The sequence below is a fragment of the Buteo buteo genome, chromosome 20 (genome assembly GCF_964188355.1).
Source record: "Buteo buteo chromosome 20, bButBut1.hap1.1, whole genome shotgun sequence".
NCBI lineage: Eukaryota > Metazoa > Chordata > Aves > Accipitriformes > Accipitridae > Buteo > Buteo buteo.
In genome coordinates this window covers 20,676,987-20,696,895 of record NC_134190.1, presented here as the reverse complement: position 1 = coordinate 20,696,895, position 19,909 = coordinate 20,676,987, and positions in this window count along the sequence as shown.

The following is a 19,909-nucleotide window of genomic DNA, read 5'->3' as shown; positions in this document are numbered from 1 at the left end:
CTCAGCCACAAGATCATCCACCTACTCAGGTGATACTGTTTACATTTCTCCATCTCCAGGGGGACTACTGGAAATAATCATTGCTCCTTTCCCTTCTTCTAAATTAGTTCTTCCTTCCCCTGAAGCATGACTAAGTAGAAAAGATTAAATTTAAATAGCTCAGAAAATTAGTACAGAAGTTTTTACTAAACATGGAGAAAAATGGTATTTTCAGATACAATTGTTTATTGTTTTCTAATGCAGCAAATTCTGAAAACTAATGAGAAACACTAATTATTCATTTCTATATTGAATTTATTGATACTGTATTGTGCCTCACATTTTTCACTTTCAAATATGCAAGTTAGGTTTACAATGGTAAATGAGTAGGGAATATGATTTGAAGTAGTGTAAATGTGAAAATATGTCTCTCATAAATTATGAGAGGCAGATAGCAATACATTTTAGTACTTTGCCTCCCAAATGATCCTAATGCTGTTGCAGGCAAATACCATTTCATCTACCTCTGAAGGAGAGCTGTCTCTGACAATGGAGGAGTGCAATTGCTGACTGCAATGTTACACAGGCTTTTAAGAAAAGCAATGAGTGTTACATGTAATTGAAAAGCAGAGGAAAATTTATACAAATGTAAATTAATGGAATAGAGGGAGCTTGTGCAGGGAACCAGAGCTTTATAACTTCTGAAAGTGACGACGCGGGGGTTTTAGCAACAAAAAGATCTGTAAGACTTGCATTTAAATCTCATTTGAGATGCATCACTACTAATGGCATTGTACCTTTTGATTATTTAAGGGGATTTTATCTTACTATAGACCTCAAACAGTAGAAATCTGTTAAATCACTTGACTCTGCCGAGCTTCTGTTAAAACTTCCACTTTAATGACCAGATGTCACTGAGCCTAATTTGTGAGATCTGGTAATATTTGAGTCTAAGGTAATGTGAATGATTTTCAGTGATATGTGTATGTAAATAATTATATGCATGAAAATGTCTTGATTGCAATTACAGATCAAGTATTTGCATGTGGCTATGGCTGGCCAAATGCCTAGCTTCCCATGTTTGGTTGCTAATTTGTACTATATGAAGATTCAAATCAGGCACCACTATCTTAAAATTTTAGAATAGCATCTGAATAGATGCTGAATAGATGTTTAACATCCAGAGGGGAGAATATTAAACATTTCTTTTTTTCCTCTGTTCCTGTGCTAATAAAAACTTTTACATTATCTAACATTATTAAAAGCATAATTATTTTGGAAGAAAATTTGGAGCTGGCTCTGCACATTGTGTTTGAAGCTAACTGCCAGGTCTGGATTCAGTACACATGGAGTGGCAGGTCAGCTGTTTGCACTGCAATGAGTGATTTCTGGATCAAGTAGGAAGGGAGATGGCAACATGAAGATTTCTGGCACTTTTGCTATAACTTGGTATTGAGGCGTGAAGTACTCATTGCCAAGTGGCACCTGCAGCTGAAGAGGGGCTTATGCTGACTGCTTGAATGAGAGCTGGAACCAAGAAATAATATAGCCTATGAGTGCTGCAAATTGTCTGTAAGCACCCATTTGCCCATTTATCTCTTAATCTAGTTAAATGATTAAAGTATTTACCCCCAGGAAGGGATGATAGTCTTCTCTTGGAGCAAGGTTAGTGCACTCCCAAAGATTTCAGTGTAACCCTATGATTTTTCATAATACTCAGGACCCTATCTGTGTTGGAGCCACACGGTTCTTTGCCCCAGAAGAGCTCTCCTACCTGAGATAGGATATTTTTACAGAAGCCTGACATTTGACAAGAAGAATGTCTTCTACAAATAATCAAAGCAGCTACAGACTTGGTTGTGGTGCCTTTGGCATAGATCATAACCTTGAGTCTCATCCTTGAGATCAACTGTCCTCCTGCAAGGGTGTTATCAGGATCCTTCTTGACCTCTGGTAGAATAAACTCTGAAGAGGAGTTGAAGGAGGGAGTAACTTTTGGTAATGCCTAGCTTGACATGTCACGTAATTGCTGGTATGAACTAGAGAGTACTGGATGCATGTATCATTTTTGACAAGAATCATAGAATCATTAAGGTTGGAAAAGACCTTCAAGATCATCAAGTCCAACCATCAACCATGCCCACTAAACCATGTCCTGAAGTGCCTTGTCTATGTGCTTTTTGAATACCTCCAGGGATGGTGACTCAACCACTTCCCTGGGCAGCCTGTTCCAATGCCTGACAACCCTCTCAGTAAAGAAATTTTTCCTAATATCCAGTCTAAACCTCCCCTGCCGCAACTTGAGGCCATTTCCTCTCATCCTATCTCCCGCCACCTGACGGAAGAGGCCAGCACCCACCTCACTACAACCCCCTTTCAGGTAGTTGTAGATAGCGATAAGGTCTCCCCTCAGCCTCCTTTTCTCCAGACTAAACAACCCCAGTTCCCTCAGCCGCTCCCCATAAGACTTCTGCTCTAGACCCTTCACCAGCTTCGTTGCCCTTCTCTGGACACGCTCCAGCACCTCCATGTCTGTCTTGTAGCGAGGGGCCCAAAACTGAACATGTTATTTGAGGTGCAGACTCACCAGTGCCAAGTACAGGGGGACAAGCACTTCCCTGTCCCTGCTGGCCACACTATTTCTGACACAAGCCAGGATGCTACTGGCCGCCTTGGCCACCTGGGCACACTGCTGGCTCATATTCAGCCGGCTGTCAACCAGCACCCTCAGGTCCTTTTCTGCTGGGCAGCTTTCCAGCCACTCTTCCCCAAGCCTGTAGCGTTGCATGGGGTTGCCGTGACCCAATTGCAGGACCCGGCACTTGGCCTTGTTGAACCTCCTACAGTTGGCCTCAGCCCATCAATCCAAGAAGGGTATGGTCTCTTCAGGACATAAAGCTTAGTTTCTCTGCTGAGTTCCTTGGCAGAGGGGGTTTAGTTAATGCAGTAAACCATGTATCCTGTGCTGGAGGAAAATATTTTTAGCCCCTTTAAATGTGCTAAGGGATAGATGGGCAAATGAGGCATATTATCTGCCCTGACTGCACTGTATATAAAATATTTGTTTTGCTTTACTGATCAACCTTTGCTGTAGTGACTCAGAAGACTTATATTTGCTTTAAGAGTGTTCCAATCACAGTAATTCACTATAATAACTGTGTTGCCCTTTTTCATAGGAAAACCTGACTGTCATAATCTTTTTGATTCCTTGCTTGCTTTTACCATTCTCTGTTAGGTCATTTGCTGCATTTTAGGAGACTGGGAATGAAATATTTTAATTAACAGAACTCCAGTGATTTGAAAACATCTGGCCTTTAAATCTTGCAAATAGAAGTGATAGTAGAAACTGGATTACATAATCATGCACTGAATTTTGAGAGAAAAAACTGCATTGTTTTGACTCAGTAAAAATAGAAAGGTAAGGATACTAGATTCTGGATACCTGTATCTAATAGTAATGTTGACCTATTGGGCACATTCATTGCTGGCCTTACAAATGACTGCTGTATCTGTAGGCCTAGATCTACTTTTAGGTTATATGTTATGTTAGCCCATTAGTGGGGCACATAGGCTCCCTGTACAAGAATTCAGCCTGCAGAGCTGGCATCACCATAAACACATGCAGAAAATGCAGAAGAAAAGTATTTTTAACACATTTTGGCCTTCTCTGAAACAGAGGGGTTTTTCTTCTAGTCATGCACTTAACTTGTCTTGACTTTTACAAGTTCATGGAGGTGTCTGAAATTATATCAAAAACAAAGACGTTTCAAGCCCTGACAAATCTGTTTCTAGCTATGTTACAAAGCAGAACGTTATGGCTGGAGCTTTACTAGCAGAGACTTGTATGATCATGGCCTTTGTGTTCTACAGAGTTAGAGGGTGCTTGGGGATATAGTTCTTGTACTTGCATGCCTATAATGCTCTTTTGCCACTTAGACTTTTTGCCTTTTTCCTCTTTTTTTTTTTGCCATTTTAGATTTTTTAAGCCTTTTTGTGGAATCTGTCCTTCAGTAAGAGCAACAGCGTGCATACTTGAAGGATGCCAGTACCGTGTGTGACAGACTGTGTCTGGATTGCTTCCTCTGTTAGTCTACTAACAAGGTTTGCTGTCTACCTGATCTTATTTGTTTACCACCTGAAAACAAGTGAAGAAGTTCTGCTCTTATTAACCAATACAAACAAGTGTTTGAAAACCAACTATAGAACTGGGTAGTTCCCTTGGTTTAGATATTAGATAGAAAGTCTGCTCTACTGTTGTGCATCAGTAGTAATTCATTAAGGAGTTAAGACTGTGATGTAGGAGTGACAAGTATGAGCCTAAAATATCTGTGCAAAGAAGCCCTGGATTTCAAATTGAGGAAGATTTTTCAGAGTTTGGGTAAGCACTGTTTTTTCTTGTAACAGTCCAATGAGCTTTTCTGGATGTCAAATTTTTTGAGGGACGTATTTTAAATGTAGGATTATGTATAGCATTAAGTACAACATAGTGTAGCCTTAATCATTTTCAGGAAGAATAAGCTACAATTCAAAGACAGAAGGAAGAACAGGGACTGTTAAAAATGCTTTTCTCACAAGAAAAAATATGTGAGGGTCTGTCAGCATCAGCTGTGAGCCAACATACTGATGAAACCTGACATGAAGTATCAAATATTATGATGTACTTGCTAGGAAAATGAGAAAACAAAACGTAACTCTTCCAGAAAAAATTGTTGTGACTGAGACAAAGCTTCTCTGCTCTGACTTACAAGCAATGCATGAAGACCTTGCCAGACTTCTGATGGTGATTTAATTTGAATTTGGATTCAAAGTTAGAGTATGATAACACTTCGGTTGCTGCTATCCTAGTTCCTTGTAAGAAAAATGTATTCTATATTATTCACAATTTCAACTGTGACATTACCATATGATAACAGGTAAAGGTTTATGATGTTATAATTCACTTTACCCTGCAATGCCATCATAGTAGCAGAATTTACAGGGAAAGGCTTTTTTTTTTTTTTTTAAATCTGTGACATTTTAAAAAATAATGTCATTAATTTGATGTGGGGATGAAAGAAATAAATTACTTCTTCCTCCTCACCTCTTATCCCTAAGGAACATATCTTTGGAGATTCTTGACGTTGGTCAAAGCTGACAGAAAATCAGAAGCACTCTTCCATATGTGGCCAGCTTTTCCTCACATTCCTGAGTCAGGTTGTCAGGTTCTATTTTCAGTTGCACAACTTCTTTTTTATTATTATTTTTCCTATTCTGGATATGTAAGAAACATTTCATAGTGCGAGTTGAAATAGAAATGGTTAAAAAAAATTGTTATTTCTTTGAGAAGATTATACTGGAGTTTTGTCCTGTTATTGAAAAGGAATTTTAAAGTTCCCTGACGTACATGGAGTGATTGCAGCTACTGCAATGCCTCACTGCAGGAAAGATAGCTCTTCTTCTAGCACTATATCAGCTCTCTGTGTAATTTCTAAATCAGTATCAGAAGCAACTTCGTTATTGAGTGGAAAGCTAATAAGGAAGATACTGTCTCTATATTTAATATGATATTTTTAGCAGTCCACTTAAGAAACTTACTCCTTAGGGTGGAAGCTGCATGAACTCCTTCCTATTTATTCTACATTGTACTAGTTTCAGTACATCATTCTCTTAGACAGCAGAGGGGTTGGAAGGGAGAATAGTCTTGATTTCTCCCTAGATCTTGGACTGTTAGCATATTTTGCATTAAAGAACTATCAGATAATGCTATCACATAAAATATATCATTGGAGAAGGGAGAAAGGTGCTGCACACTGGGATATTATCACACCTTTTTTATTTCGGGCATCTTGAACTCCTTTGCACAGCTTCAAAGATGGACAGTTTGGATAGATAACTACATCATATAAAAAATATCATTTTTGATCCTCAGGCTTTCAAAAGCATGGAAACTGGATCAATCTGTTCCTAGCCATGGAACTTTTCTTTTTTGAAAGGAAGGAAGCAATCTGTCAAGATGATGTGCACCAAAGAGCAATTTAGGAGTCAAAGAGAGAAAGGGCTTCAGGCTCTGATTCCTAGACTCAAGAATTCACTTAATTCAGTTTGCACCCATGTCTGGAATAATGGTGGAATTTCAGAAATAACCTCTTTTTAGTGTTTCTTATTGGCCAATTTAATCGGTTTCATTTTGCAATGCCATCCTCTCTCTCCTTTTCCAAGTATTATGACTGATAAATGCCTGTTATTAAGGCACCTGAGTATGTGGTCAAATGACTTAGCTCTCAGCTGAGCTGAGTATTTGAACCACGCTATTTTTTTAAGAAAATATTTGAGGCTGCTCCTATATTCTAAGACACAAACATGCACACGCAAGCACCAAAAAAAAAAAAAAAAACAACCAATGTATATATAATTTAATTTTTGAACTATGAAAACAAAAGACAATTGAATACTGGAAAGGAAGTGTTTTTCAGTTCTTTGTTTCTCTCTCCAACTAACGTTATACAACAGTCCTCCCTTTGAAAAGATAAAACACTTGATCGCTTTTGAAAGCTCCAAACATCAGATGTAGCAACTAATAATACTTTATCAATAGAATATTAAAAAAAGACCTTTTGCTCAATTTTTCACTGTTCCCATCTAATTTTTTAATAAATTTATAGCAACCAGAAAGTTTATTATTCAGAGCCCTTACACTGTTTTACGTACTGAAAATCAAGTATGTATTACAATTTTGTAGCAGTTTATCATTTTGAAATTAAACTGTGCAAATAAGACTTGTTTCCCTTGGAACATAATACAAAGGTTACCGAACTAGAATAATTTTCTCCTGAAGTTTAGTTTAATGAAATTATTCTATTCGTCTTTATTCTTATTAATCTAAATATGTCTAGTGTGACTCCACCAGTCTCTCTCAATATATATACTCTGCTTCATGGTTATCCTTGCAGATTAAATTTCTGCTGAATAAAAGAATCAACTATTCTATCTTGCAGGTCAAATTGTATAGGTTATGGATTAAAACAAATAGACAAACAAAAAGCACTTTCTATACAACAGTCACAGTACACATACTTTCCCTTTTCCTCATCTTTGCTTGCAATCCACACTTTAGAAAAGAATAATAAAAAAAGTAAAAAACTTTGATGAGCCTGTGCTGAGAACTGTGTCCCTGAGGTTACCTAAAATTCAGCAGCACAGACTCATAGCTCTCCTTCCACTGTGCTTTCTGCATCATAAGGTATTTTCTACCTTCTTAAATATATTTTGCTACATATCCTAGTCTCTTAGGTTCCCTTTTCTGAAATGGAATCTGCAGTTTGGGGGGTTGAGGAAAACAATTCAGGTGGAAAAAAATAATTTAGTTGCCTGTGAATGGAAAGGCTGCAAAATATGTTTTAATTCAATCATTTGGGAGTTGAGGGAAGACTGGAAAGTTATATTTATTTTTTTAAAAACTTTCATGTGATACTGTAGAACTGTTTGGGATGCAGAGGTTTGGTAACCTTCTAAAAACCAGAACAGCAATAAACTAACTGAACAACAAGCTGGCTTAGATTATTTCTGATGTGGAAAACTAGGATTTTGAATATTTTCTCAGCGGTATTTGCCCTTTAGATATGGTATATAAATTAATTGGGCAATCACTGCAAAGAGGTTTGTTTGCTTTGACTAGGTTTTTATCATTATTTACAATCACAGCTTATTCTAAATAAGAAAATAATTGCTGTTTTCAAGCATTAGCAAGCTGCATAGGAGTGTTTTAATGTACTGGTTTCACTGAAGATCTCTAAGCATATTTTTTAGGTAAGAGATGGTTCAGATCCCCTGAGTTTTTAACATTGATAATTTAACATTGTAGCATCCAAAATTAAACATTCAGCTAAACATGACTGCTGTGATGAGAAACTCCTGATTCAAAAATCATTCCCACTGTAAATGGCAAGGTAGGACAAATAAAGCAATCCTGTAATTGGTGTCCATGGCCCAATAGAGGCTGCATGGAAGAAGGTGGCTAATGCTGGGTTTGGGGTATCAACTTGGTAAGGAAGCAGGTGTAAGAGTGCTAGATAATATTTGGAGGAGTATTTATCTACCTGAGGATGAGTTCTAATGTACAGCTACAATATCAATCTTAATTAAGCCAATATTCTAAAACTGTTTCATCTCTTGTTCCACACGTCTTGACCTCTGCAGATGTATGCTGGTCACAACAATGCTAACCTAGCAATTGTTAAGAACCATGACACTCAAAATCATCTTATGGTCAAAAGGGAACACACTACATATATGGAGCCAAGAATTTATAGTTAGTCCAGCTGGTTTTTTAACAGTCTAATAGTCGAAATTATCCAGTTAATATAGAAAAGACTCAGTAATAATACAGTTAAAGCTATTCCCCTACACAAAGCCCCCCAAACCAAGCACACCCTCTTAATAGCTGTCTTTTTTTTCCCTTTGCTGGTGTTATGTTCAAACTCCCAGTGCTCTTCTGGTTCTTCAGGCTGACCATTTCACACTCTCTTGAGGGGAAGGGCGGAGGAGTACTGCAGTCATGTTTGAGTTACGGACTAACTGTGGTGATGCTGCTCAATGTAGGGTTAAACACAACGCGTTGTCCTTTAAGGAGGACCATTAGTCAATAGTTTTACTAGGTAGGCCTGGTTACTTTGTATAAACAATGCAGGCTTTGCTAGCTACTATACTGTTGAAGAAGGAACTAAAGACTGATAAGAAGGAAATGTCCTGCTCCAGAAGGCATGGAAGGCTGGATGATTGCCAAAGAACTAGGGGAAAAGTAAAGGTGGCAGGGGGAGATCACAAGCACAGATTCAATTCAAGACCTAAAAGACTTACTGCCCCGACTCCTTGAGCATGCACTGTAGAATAAAAGAATACTGTACTTTTAATCCGAAGTAGAAAAAACCTTAGCCCAATAGAAATGGTGGCAGATAAGCGGCTACCAATAATGATTTTTGGGAAGGACTTTGGAAACTAAGTGAATGAATCTAAAACTGTATAAATTGCTTGCCTGTTTAACTGCAGGGTGTGCTAGCTTTGTGGAATTACCACTTAGCACCCATCTTTGCACAAATATGAAATAAATAATGTCTCTCTTGAGTGTGTGATTATTGGTTTGTTGCACATCAGGTGACGAATCTGCGTTTCGGACAACAGTACCACAAGTCCTTGCCAGAAGGCATGTGTTGTTCATGGTAGGGCTTTCTTCCTTTCCTCTGCCAATAAAAACATGACCTCAGTATCACCACCTTCTTTCTCCTCAGCTTGGAGGCCTATTTGGGTTTGTTATGACCATCCACCTCTTTTTTCTGAGTGACCAGGGAAGCAGGACCGATGTTTACCAGATGGTATTACACAGCCCTGGCTCACTCCAGGGAGGCCTGAGTCACTCACCCCAAGGCAGCTGGGGTGGCCAGTGCCACCTGGACCAGGACCAGGCCCCAGAAGCCTCAGAGCAGCAGCTGGGGGCTTCTGCTAGTGATGGCAAAAATCACATTTACTGGGCTACAGAGTGCAAAACTATTTATAGTCCTTTTTCATGTTTTTTGAAACTGAGGAGCCTTAAGCATAAGGCCGCATCTTCCAAAGGTGACCTCTAATTTCTTGGGTTTTGGCTGACCAACTTTGCTATGATCAGAGGGTCTGTTTTTTCCCAAGCTGCTGAGCTTTCCCAACACTGAGATCAGTATGTCCGGTGAGTACTCAAGCTGAGGTGTGTCTACATGGGCATCAAAGGTCTGGGTAAGTGAACTGTGTCAGGATGTAATTCATGTACTCAAGGTCATACTTTTTCTCAGATGGAAGCATGCAATCTGCTGATGCAGGGTCTGTGGACGCTTACTCAGGTGCTGAATGTATGGATTTGTACTTCCACCTGTTGTAATTCCTGACCTTAGTGAAGGGAATATAATTTAAAAGAAAAAGAGATCATCTAACTGAATAGAAATTCTGTCTTTCAAAAAGGAGAATGATTCGTTGTTTGGGTGGCTTTCAGAAGTAGATTACAGTGTGTTTAGATTTTACACAAGCAAACTCCCTTTGTGACATTTGGTGTCAATGTCAAATTTAACTTTGTAGGAAATATCTGAGGGGAAATAAAGCATTGCTTTGAGAGAGTCTACTACCTGAAACATGCAAGTGAGCACTTAAATTCCATCTGGCAGGTGAAAAAGATGCAGTGTAATCTTCTCAATTTTTTACATTCAGTTTGCTTTTATTAGGAGGTTTTCAGAAGTGGACTGGCAGATTAAGGGGTAGAACCAGCATGTCTATAAGAAAAACAAAACAACCCTTAAAGGGCAGATTTTTTTGCATTATCTAGTCACTCTCCACATGAGTTGAATCTCTGTTGCTAGCAATTTAATGTTCTCATTCAATTTTGCTCTCCTTTTTCAGTATACAGCTTTCATCTAAGAGGTCCATTATCAAAACTCACTTATCAAATATGGAATCAAAAGAGCAAGATGCAGTTTAGATGGAACTCTAGGTCAAGGCTAACAAACATTTATCAATGAGATGTTGGCATACTGGTGAGATTCTGACTGTCTTCAGCCAAGAAATTTCTGGAAACTGAAAACACTTAACTGCAGAGGGAGCCCCAGCAGGATTCAGTACTTGCTACAGCTGTATTCTGCAACAGCGGTTACATGTCTTGAGTTTCGTTTCTTAAGGTTGCACATAACAGCCAATCATTCTATAGATTTTAATGTCCGTTTTACTATTGAAGACTTTATTTTTTGCTTCTAGAGATTTAGATTGCTTAATAACATATTCTTGCATAGTTTTAGTGTCTTGTGTGTTTACAACTGCTCGATTGTGACTTCTCAACAAAAAAACTTCAATTCCTAGCATTTTTACTGATTATCCTCCCATCTCCTTGACAATTCATCTAAAAAATATTCCCTTTCAAATATTGTCCCACAACTTCTTCTACTACAGGCCTGGGCTATATAAGCTCTACTCCCTGTCCGTGGGAGCCTGGAAGCCAAATACCCTTTCTGTGCTACATCTGGAAGCTGTTGCCTAGGGGAAGGGGCAGATCTGGGCTTCTCTACCAGTGAGGGGATGTTAGCTGTGGTTAGGTACTGGAGATGGCTCTGTAATCATACAAGCTCTCCAATACCCACAGAAGTCATCTGAAAAAAATCTATTTGTTCTGAGGGTCTCAAACAAAGGGAAGACTTTGTGAAGTAACTCTGGTTTTGAATTTCCTCAAACTTCCTGAGGATGAGCATTGTGACTGAATGAGCCTTTGAAACCGAACTCCCTCTGGAGCATCCATAGTACCACTGCAGTGAATCACAGAATAATTTAGGTAGGAAGGGACCTGCAGAGGTCTCTAGTCCAACCTCCTGCACAAATCGGGGTCAGCTAGATCCAGGTAGGATGAGCTTTACTGGCAGCTGTGTCCAATTACCTGAGACCTGGAGGTGGGGTAAATTGCTCTCTGTGGTGCTGGAGAGGGGTTATACGGGGAGAAATTGTCACAGATAGATGGCATCACTATTGTGTTTAAGGCTGCTTGCTTATGACTAATGTTTTGAATGCTTCAGTACTTGCAAAAAATGCCATTTCTTACTTGTATTGATTAATAATCCCCATTGTTACCTTGTAAAAGATCTTTGTAGGTGTTTTCTGCAGAAGTTTTTTATGAGATCAGATAAGGCTGATTTAAATGAAACCTGCACTTGTTTTAGTAGTTCTACTAGTGATAGCCAATATACCATTTCCCATAGGAAGTGTTTCCTCACTTTAAATAAAGAGAATGTTTGAGGTAGAGCTTGGTAATAGACCTTGCATAAGACTGAAGAGTGAAAAACAAGGCCTAAGTCTTAGTTCAATGAATTGCTAATGCTCTCAAAAATTACGTTTAACAGCCTGAGGCTTTGCCAAAATGATTTCATTACTTGACAAAAATTTGTGTAGGAATAATTTTCTTACTCAAGTATTTGAGTGCCAACTCTTTTGAACCTGATTTTAGGCATATTTAAAACTGTTTTAGTACAAAATAATTACTCCATGCAAAATCAGGTATCAATTGGTCACATTTCAATTTTTGCAAAAACATTGAAAAGGTTAGCTGTGTACTTAAAGCACCTTAAGGATCTGATGGTGCTGGTATTTTTCCTTCTTACTATGGTATAAATTGATTTTTTAATTTATTATTTTTTTAATAAGACAATGAAACTTGCTTTTCTGTTTGAAAAGCAAGATAAGCTTGAAGCTTCTTTTCCTCAGCAGATTGTTAAGTACCTTGCTGCTTATTCTTTCTGCAGAAGTGGGATAAAATTGCTAATGTTGATATAATTCATTCAGTAGGGTGTCAAGAGGTAAGTAAGGCGCTTTGTAAAATGTGATAGGCATCACAAATTATATCCTTTCTTTTCTTTGTGCTAGGCCTTTGATAATGTCAGGTAGACTTACTACTTCTAATTCTTTCTCACCTGTTTAACATGAAAGCTTCTTTGCCATTTCCTTGTAATAGAACACAAAAAAGTTGTTTGCTATCCAAGATCGAGAACGGGGAAAAACGCAGATGGAGTTCATGCATCTGGTTACCGTTCGACCACCTTGAACAACGGCAGAAGTGGTTTCAAATCAGAACTCCAGGTATGGTTATCTTTTTCCCCTTAGGAAATTCAAGAGCTGGCTGGGCACTTCAGCTGACACCTGTAAATGCATTTATAGGGTTAGATACCCAAACAGACACCAGCTTCTACCTCTGCCCTGTCACTATTTGGGAGCTTACCTCATGTGGGGGGATGACCTAGAGCGAGCGGCACCACGCGGGCCGGGGCTCTCACCCCGCATTGTGGTGGGTCTCACCCCACGTTCTGCTGGGTCTCACCCCGCGTTGTGCTGGATCTGACCTCTCATTGTGCTGGGCCCGAGCTCGGCTCCTGTTTCTTAGAACTCCAGGGATACAGATGGCAGTCAGTGAATAAATAGTAAGCTCTCTGTGTTGCAGGGCTTTCCTGTGCTGGGGAGGTGAAGATGTTGTTTCTCCTTTAGCACCAGAGAAGTGTGGAGGCTTAAAGAAGGAGGCAGTTCAGCAGGGACTTTCACACTAGGTCTCAGCAGATGTCTGAAGACAGCAAGTCATTAGTTCTCAAGTGCAGAATCGAAAGATATGTAAGAAATGCCCTCTGTGAATCATGTCTTTGAGTACTTCTACTGAAAGTGAAAGAATAGAAATGCTAAGTATGTGACTTGTTCAACTATAATTACTAAGGGGAAATTAAATAAATAAGAGATTTTTTTTTATTTTCCTGGATTAATTCTAAAGTTTGTGGAGGTGAACAAAGTCCTTTTTCTAATCTTACTTTTTTAGAGAGGAGAAGAAATGATAAGAGAAACTAAAGACCAGAGTTACAAGAAATCTTTATTTAGGCTGGTAAGATTAGGTAATTTAAATTAGTACTAGTCTGTCTAATCCTATTCAGAAACTTAACGTTGATCATACTTTCTGACACCTATTAGTACCTTTGTTTAGTTGTAATATGCTTGCATTTTGCAATAGCAGACATCCAGATATAACTTTTGAAATTTTTCTGAGACTTGCAGAGATTACAATTTGATTCTATAGGTATTTTGATCTCTAATATCACCTGTCATATTCTTCTCTTGGATCTTAATGTAAATACTTCAAGTGCTTTGTATCAATTAATCCTAACATACTTTTCAAGATAAAAATCAAATGCATGTAAGTGATTAACAAAAATGGGAAAATAATGACTTGACTTGTTCAAGATCAGAAGCAAATACCAGCTTTCTTCCTTTAGAGACTGGTCCAAATATCAGTGCTGGAGTATGTTCCAGCAGCTCAAACATGCATTTTTGCATCACTACTTTTCTTTCAACCCATTACAAAATTAGAGATAGCCCATTGCAAAATTAGAGACTGTTTATAGACTTGGAACTTTTGCATTTGTTTCTGATTTGGGTCTATTTCTAAATGTAACATGTTTTTATGAGCGATAAGCTATATGTTCTGTGCTAAAATACCTCCCATGTGTGTGAGATACTAAAAAGCTGAAAGTGCCTTACAGAGCCCCATACATGCTGCTGTCAGCATTTTCCTCTTTTAAAGATGTATTCTTTTCCTAAGTCCCTTCCTTGTGGTGTTATCAAATCAGGGGGAATAAATGTAGTTTATATAACTTGGGAATTCATTTTGATGAATTCCCATCAGCAGTTTTCAAAACCTCTTTTCATTTACTCTTCCAAGTGTTTACAAATCCTCTAAAATTATCATTTGTTTCCCAAGTCACTAGCAATGATCTTTGTGATGTTTCTTTTTCAACTTTTCAACTGCCAATATAGCTGATTTATGTTCTTTTTTGAAATCTTCCCTTTGGTACCAGTGATAAAGCAATTGTATTTTGCTAAGCAGTAACATGCTGAAAATTAATAGACTTTGTTTCCAACTGACATTGTAAGCTATGCAACACTCCAGGCTGCAGATGGTTTTTGTTGGTTTTTGTTTGTTTGTTTTTAAGGAAAAAAAGTATCCATTTCCTTCTGCATGTTCCGTGTCTCATTTTCTTACATGAATGCTATTAATTTGAGTTATAGAATTCATTGGGGCTTTTTTTCTTACTGTGGCACATGGAATTCTTTAAATAGTAATAGTCAGAGTACTGGCAAGGCACATAAAGGGGAAAGGGCTATAAATGAATGAACAGACACATATATTTGCCCCTCTTCTTCTTAAGATTGCAACTACCATAATTAATAGCATAAAATTATTGTTTAGTCAGTGAGTAAAATTATGATTACTGTATTGTCCTCAGAGACAGTTAATTAAAATATTTTAAATCGATTGATCCATTATGGAACTCTGAATATTGATGAGCTGTGATTAAAACTCGAGCCAAATGTAATGTTTACAAGCTACAGATAGAGTCAACCAAGTAACACAATTCAATGATGGAAATTTTTAAAATTCCTTTGGAAATGTGCATCTGATAAAGTTCAGTGTGAAGTTAGCACCAAAAAATCTTTTAAAAATTCCGCACTAATTAAAAGGCTAGAACATTTCCTGGCTTTTCAGTCTTTCACTATTGAGGAAGTAGGTAAGTTGCCTTTTACAGATTTGTTTCAACTGCTTTATGCATCTATGCATCATATTGGGCAATTTCCACCCCCCCATTTTTCTTCCCCCACTATATCTTTAGATATTAATGTGCTGCATAGCTTTACTTCTAATTTTTATTTCCATAAGGAAGGAAAACTACTTCTCTGATGATTCTCTAAACCTTACAGTGACACAGATGATAAAGAGTTTCCATTCCCTTTGCTTGGTCACTGGGTTACCCTACTCTTTCTTCAGGTTCTGTTGCTGTTTGTTTTTTTTACCTGAATAAATGATTTATTAAAATCAAAGTAGTTTCTGTTATGGTAGTTAAACTCCCTAGAAATAGTCTCCTGGAAATTGCTTGCTAAAGCCAAGAACATTCAAAAGGTTTCAGTCTTTTAGAGCCGTTAGTGATACTGCCTTATGTGCTACCTGAATGAGCTATGTTATATATCAGCTTTGAATTACTGCAAATCCTAAAACTTTTCTCAAGATCAGAGGAAAAAAAGGTTGGAGTTCAAACTACTTGCTTTCTATAATTTGTGTTGTGATTATTTTGGTAGCTCAGACAAGAATGGACTGCAATACATTGTTTAGTGTGCAAAAACATTGCTGCCCCCTACCATTGCAGTCAACTTTGTTGATGTGATGGGTTGACCTTGGCCGTCTGCAAGACCTTACCAGCCACTCTCTCACTCCCCCTCCTCCACAGGACAGCAGGAGAAAATAAGATGGTAAATCTCATGAGTCAAGATAAAGACGAGGAGATGACTTACCAGTTACCATCATGGGCAAAACTGACTCAGCTTGGGAAAAATTAATCTAATTTATTGCCAGTTAGAATAGATTGGGACATTGAGAGACGAAGACAAAAAGAACACACCTTCCCTCCACTCCACCCCTTCTCCCATGCTCAGCTTCACCCCTTCACTCCTGACCAGGGTCTCTGCCGGGGCCGCAGGGCCATCTCTGCCGGGGAGGGGGGCCTGGAGCACCTCCTGCCCTCCTCCCGCTCTCCCCTCGGGGCTGGCAGGGCTGTTTCTCACCCCGTTTCCCTCAGCCCTTTTGCCCTTTCTTCCCCAGGCTTTCCCCGAGGCTGAGGGGCTCAGCTGTGCCCGGCGGTGGGGCCGCTGGAGCCGGCGGGAACCGGCGGGAACCGGCTGGGGCCGGTCTGGCCCGGGGCAGCCCCCAGTCTCTCCTCACAGAGGCGGCCGCCGCCCCTGCAGGGCCCCTCCACCAACACCTTGCCATGGACATCCAATACAGAAGTACACTGGAAGGTAATTAAAAAGTTTTAGTCACTGTCTGTCATGTATCTTTTGTTACAGATTCACTGTTATGACTCCTGTTTTGTAAAATTTTTACTGTAGCCTTCTAGACTCTTTTTGCAAATTACATTACGCAGACCTCTGAAAATAACGCGTATTTGAAACGCCTAAAATTCTGCACTTATCACCTCTCTAGTACTATGAGGTTTTATTTAGCTTACTCTGTTGTTTTGGGGGTTCTTTTGTAGGGGCATCTATTAAATTGTAATTTGAGATTTGTTGCAGATTAGTTTCAAAATTGGTTTGCAGTGGTGGCTGTTCTTACAGCTTTGTAACAAGGACCAAAGTCATAGCTGAATTTTCAACAAGCTACCCTGAGGTAAAAGGGTATTGCATTTACTGTCAGGTCAGAGAACACTGGTTTAAACTCTCAGCAATACATTTTCTACCTGACCTTGCCACCAAAAAGCAGTCCCTAAACTTGTTGTCAAAAGCTATATTCAGTGACACTGTTGGTTTTTTTCAATGCCCTCAAATATTAAAATGCTGTCTTAAAATACTTGGAGGATACTAGTTACAGCTTGAGTCCACTCATGTTAGAACCTTCAACTGTAAAAAAGAAATACTTCTTAAATAGGTCTTGAGGGTATTGCAGATGCTAAAAATGACACAGGAGCTGTGAATTCGTATTTCAGGATACCCTGTGCCTAATGTAGATACATTCCTACAAATTCACTTGTGGTCTGTTTGCCTCAACGGAGAAAACTTAATTTCCTGTTTCCTTCCACAAGGCTTCTGTAAACATGGTAAGTCCAGGAATTTTTTTTTTGTGAAAAGGTTTAGTAAGAAATAAGCTTTAGAGCACAGTTTCAGAAAGGTGCTGACTGTGACAACCTGCAGGAAAATGGCTGCGGGCAGTGCTATCAAGTTATGACAGCACTGAGGTTGCAGGAAAGCTGTAGTACCTCTCAAGAACAGAATCGAAGTGAGCCTACATCACTCCTGGCCTCACCCAGGTCCCACCAGCCGCTGTGGCATGAGCTGCAGGCTTGTGGCGGGTCTCTCTGCTCCCCAGAGGTTCCCCTGGTTTGGGAGCCCCCTGTGCACCACGCTGGAGTGCTCCGCTGTGGATCCGGCCGGCACCGGAGCTGCTCGCCTCAGCGAGTTGAGTGCAGGGAGGTTGTGCGGGCAGGATATATACAACTTAAATGTATAAAGTAACTATTTACTGGTACACACATGTACATAAAAGATAGTCGAGGCATAATGAGGTGTTGGGTTAAGCATTTGTATGTTCACCACCACCAGTAAGCTATGCAACGAGGCTTTCCTCACATGTGTTGATCAGGAGTGGAAGGGCTGTCTCCAGTGCCCTCACCATTCTTGAGCTGCTGTCTGCCACTAGCTCTAATGCTGATGACGTGGCCAGATGTTTCCCAACCCTCCTCATTTATTTATTTTTAAATGATTTTATACCATACCCTGTTGGTACTTTTCCTCTTGAATCTCTTAGCTACTGATGATCCCCACCTCACTCAATTTAACCTCTATGTGGAGTTTCAGCTTTTTTTTCTCCAAACATTCCTACAGTTTTTCTCATTATTTGTGAGTTTTAGTGAGATTTGAGCTAGGGTCATGCAGCTTTGCCACATCAGAGCTGGGTCTTGGATCCTTGATACACAAGCAGCTAAACCTCTGTGTGCAGAGCAGGAAGTTTAAAGCAGGGCACTAAAGACAGGGTTACAGCTCCACCCCTTAAAGACTTAGTATATTTTGAACCATGCTGACGTTGACATGGCTATGCTTGGTAATAGGGGCTGGTATCAGGCTGAACCTCTGCTCCTCTGCCTAGCAGGAGGTAGCCAACAGCAGGGTTAAGGATCTTCTTAGAAGTAGCAATAATAGCTAAACCTAGTCTTGCTCCTGTTACTGTGGTTCATTCAGGATGTGATGCTGCTGTGAATTCAGTCCTTGAGCTGTGATTTGATTCAACTTTTCTTAAAAACAGAGACACATTAAGGAATGCTTGACGATGTCCTGAATGTTTGTTAGTTCAGGACACCAAAACTAATGAAAATCTGTCTCTGGCTTTAGTAGTTACAAATGTAATTTTACCTATCAAATGATATGATGCTCTGTAGTATATATATAATTAAGTACACAAAAATGTTGTTAAATACTGGCTTTTATGTGTGTCACGTATATATCACTAAAGAGCAATTGGTGAGGGAGCAATTGTGCTAGGGAGAGATTTGGATCTGTCTACTAGATATGGAGATTGTTGCAGTTCCCTTTCTATATTTGAAGGGGTGTAAGAGCTAAAGGTAGTGAAGTAATTAGGGGAAAGGAAGTAAATGGTGGGGGGATTACAGTAGGGAAACCACTGAAATGGCAGACAGTCACTTTGGGATAGATTTTCTCTAGATGTGTGTCTCACATGCTGCTGCTGCAAACGCAAACAATGTATGTGTGCCATTGCTTGGAATCAATCTGCAAGCTATCTCTATGAAAATATGGTAAAAAAACCCTTACCATAAAATGTTCCAGTTGATAATGATAGATTCTGAATGTTTCCTTCTACCTGATAAAAAAAATCAGACTTCTATTTAAAAAAAAAAAAAAAAAAAATTTCAAACTGAATAGGGAAATGAGATTCCTTCAAAGGATCTTCTGCATTTATTAATAACATGAATGAATTTGCAAGGTGGAGAAAGATTCCTTCAATTTTTTTTGTGTATAACACTGAAATGCATGACTCTTCAGACAATTGGATGTGATCTAATATAATCAAGAATACCAGTCTACTGAGATAATACTGCAGTAGATGATTCTGTGTTCATAAAGAATGTCTAGGATTAGTAGATCAGTTCCTATGTTATCAAATATTTAAATTACTAGCATACTTGTCATTGGTATAACTGACGGTAGAAAGTTGGTAAGTATCTACCAGTCATCTCAGCTGATAATTTTTTGGCAAGTTTAACTCAGGAATGAATTTTGGTTTGTGTGCCTTCTTCTCCCAAATCAGTTCTTCTTGCTTAACTGAGGAGAATAATAATTTGGAAGGAAGCCTTTAAAAATTTCAGCAGATGTTTTTTTAGAAACACTAATTTTAAAGGTCTTCTACTTGCCTTCATCATTGTTAGTCATCGCTCTTTGTTCTGTAATTATAACACTGAAGACGGCAAACCTTTACATTCTCATCTTGAAATAAGAGCAGTTTTTCAAGTCAAAGTAGTTTACAGTGTAAAATTTTTCTTGGTAAATGAATAGTTTTCCTTTACTCAGAATTTGGTTTTTGCTAGTGTGTATGTGATTTTCTCTCACTCTTTCTAAACTGGCTTTTTATCTTAGGCATAGTCTTCAATCTAAACTTCTGGTTGCAGAAGATCAGAGTGAATAATTACAGTGAGAGGCTATTGCAAATGAAATAGCAATATGAATTATTTTCTCTGAAGTTTTACTAATTTTATTCCCTGTTAATATGTTCTTCCTCCATTGCTGGAAGCAGTAAACAATGTACTTGTTTATATCTGATATATTGTGTTGCTTCAGGATATATGAAGCTCTCGTGGGATACTTTTAC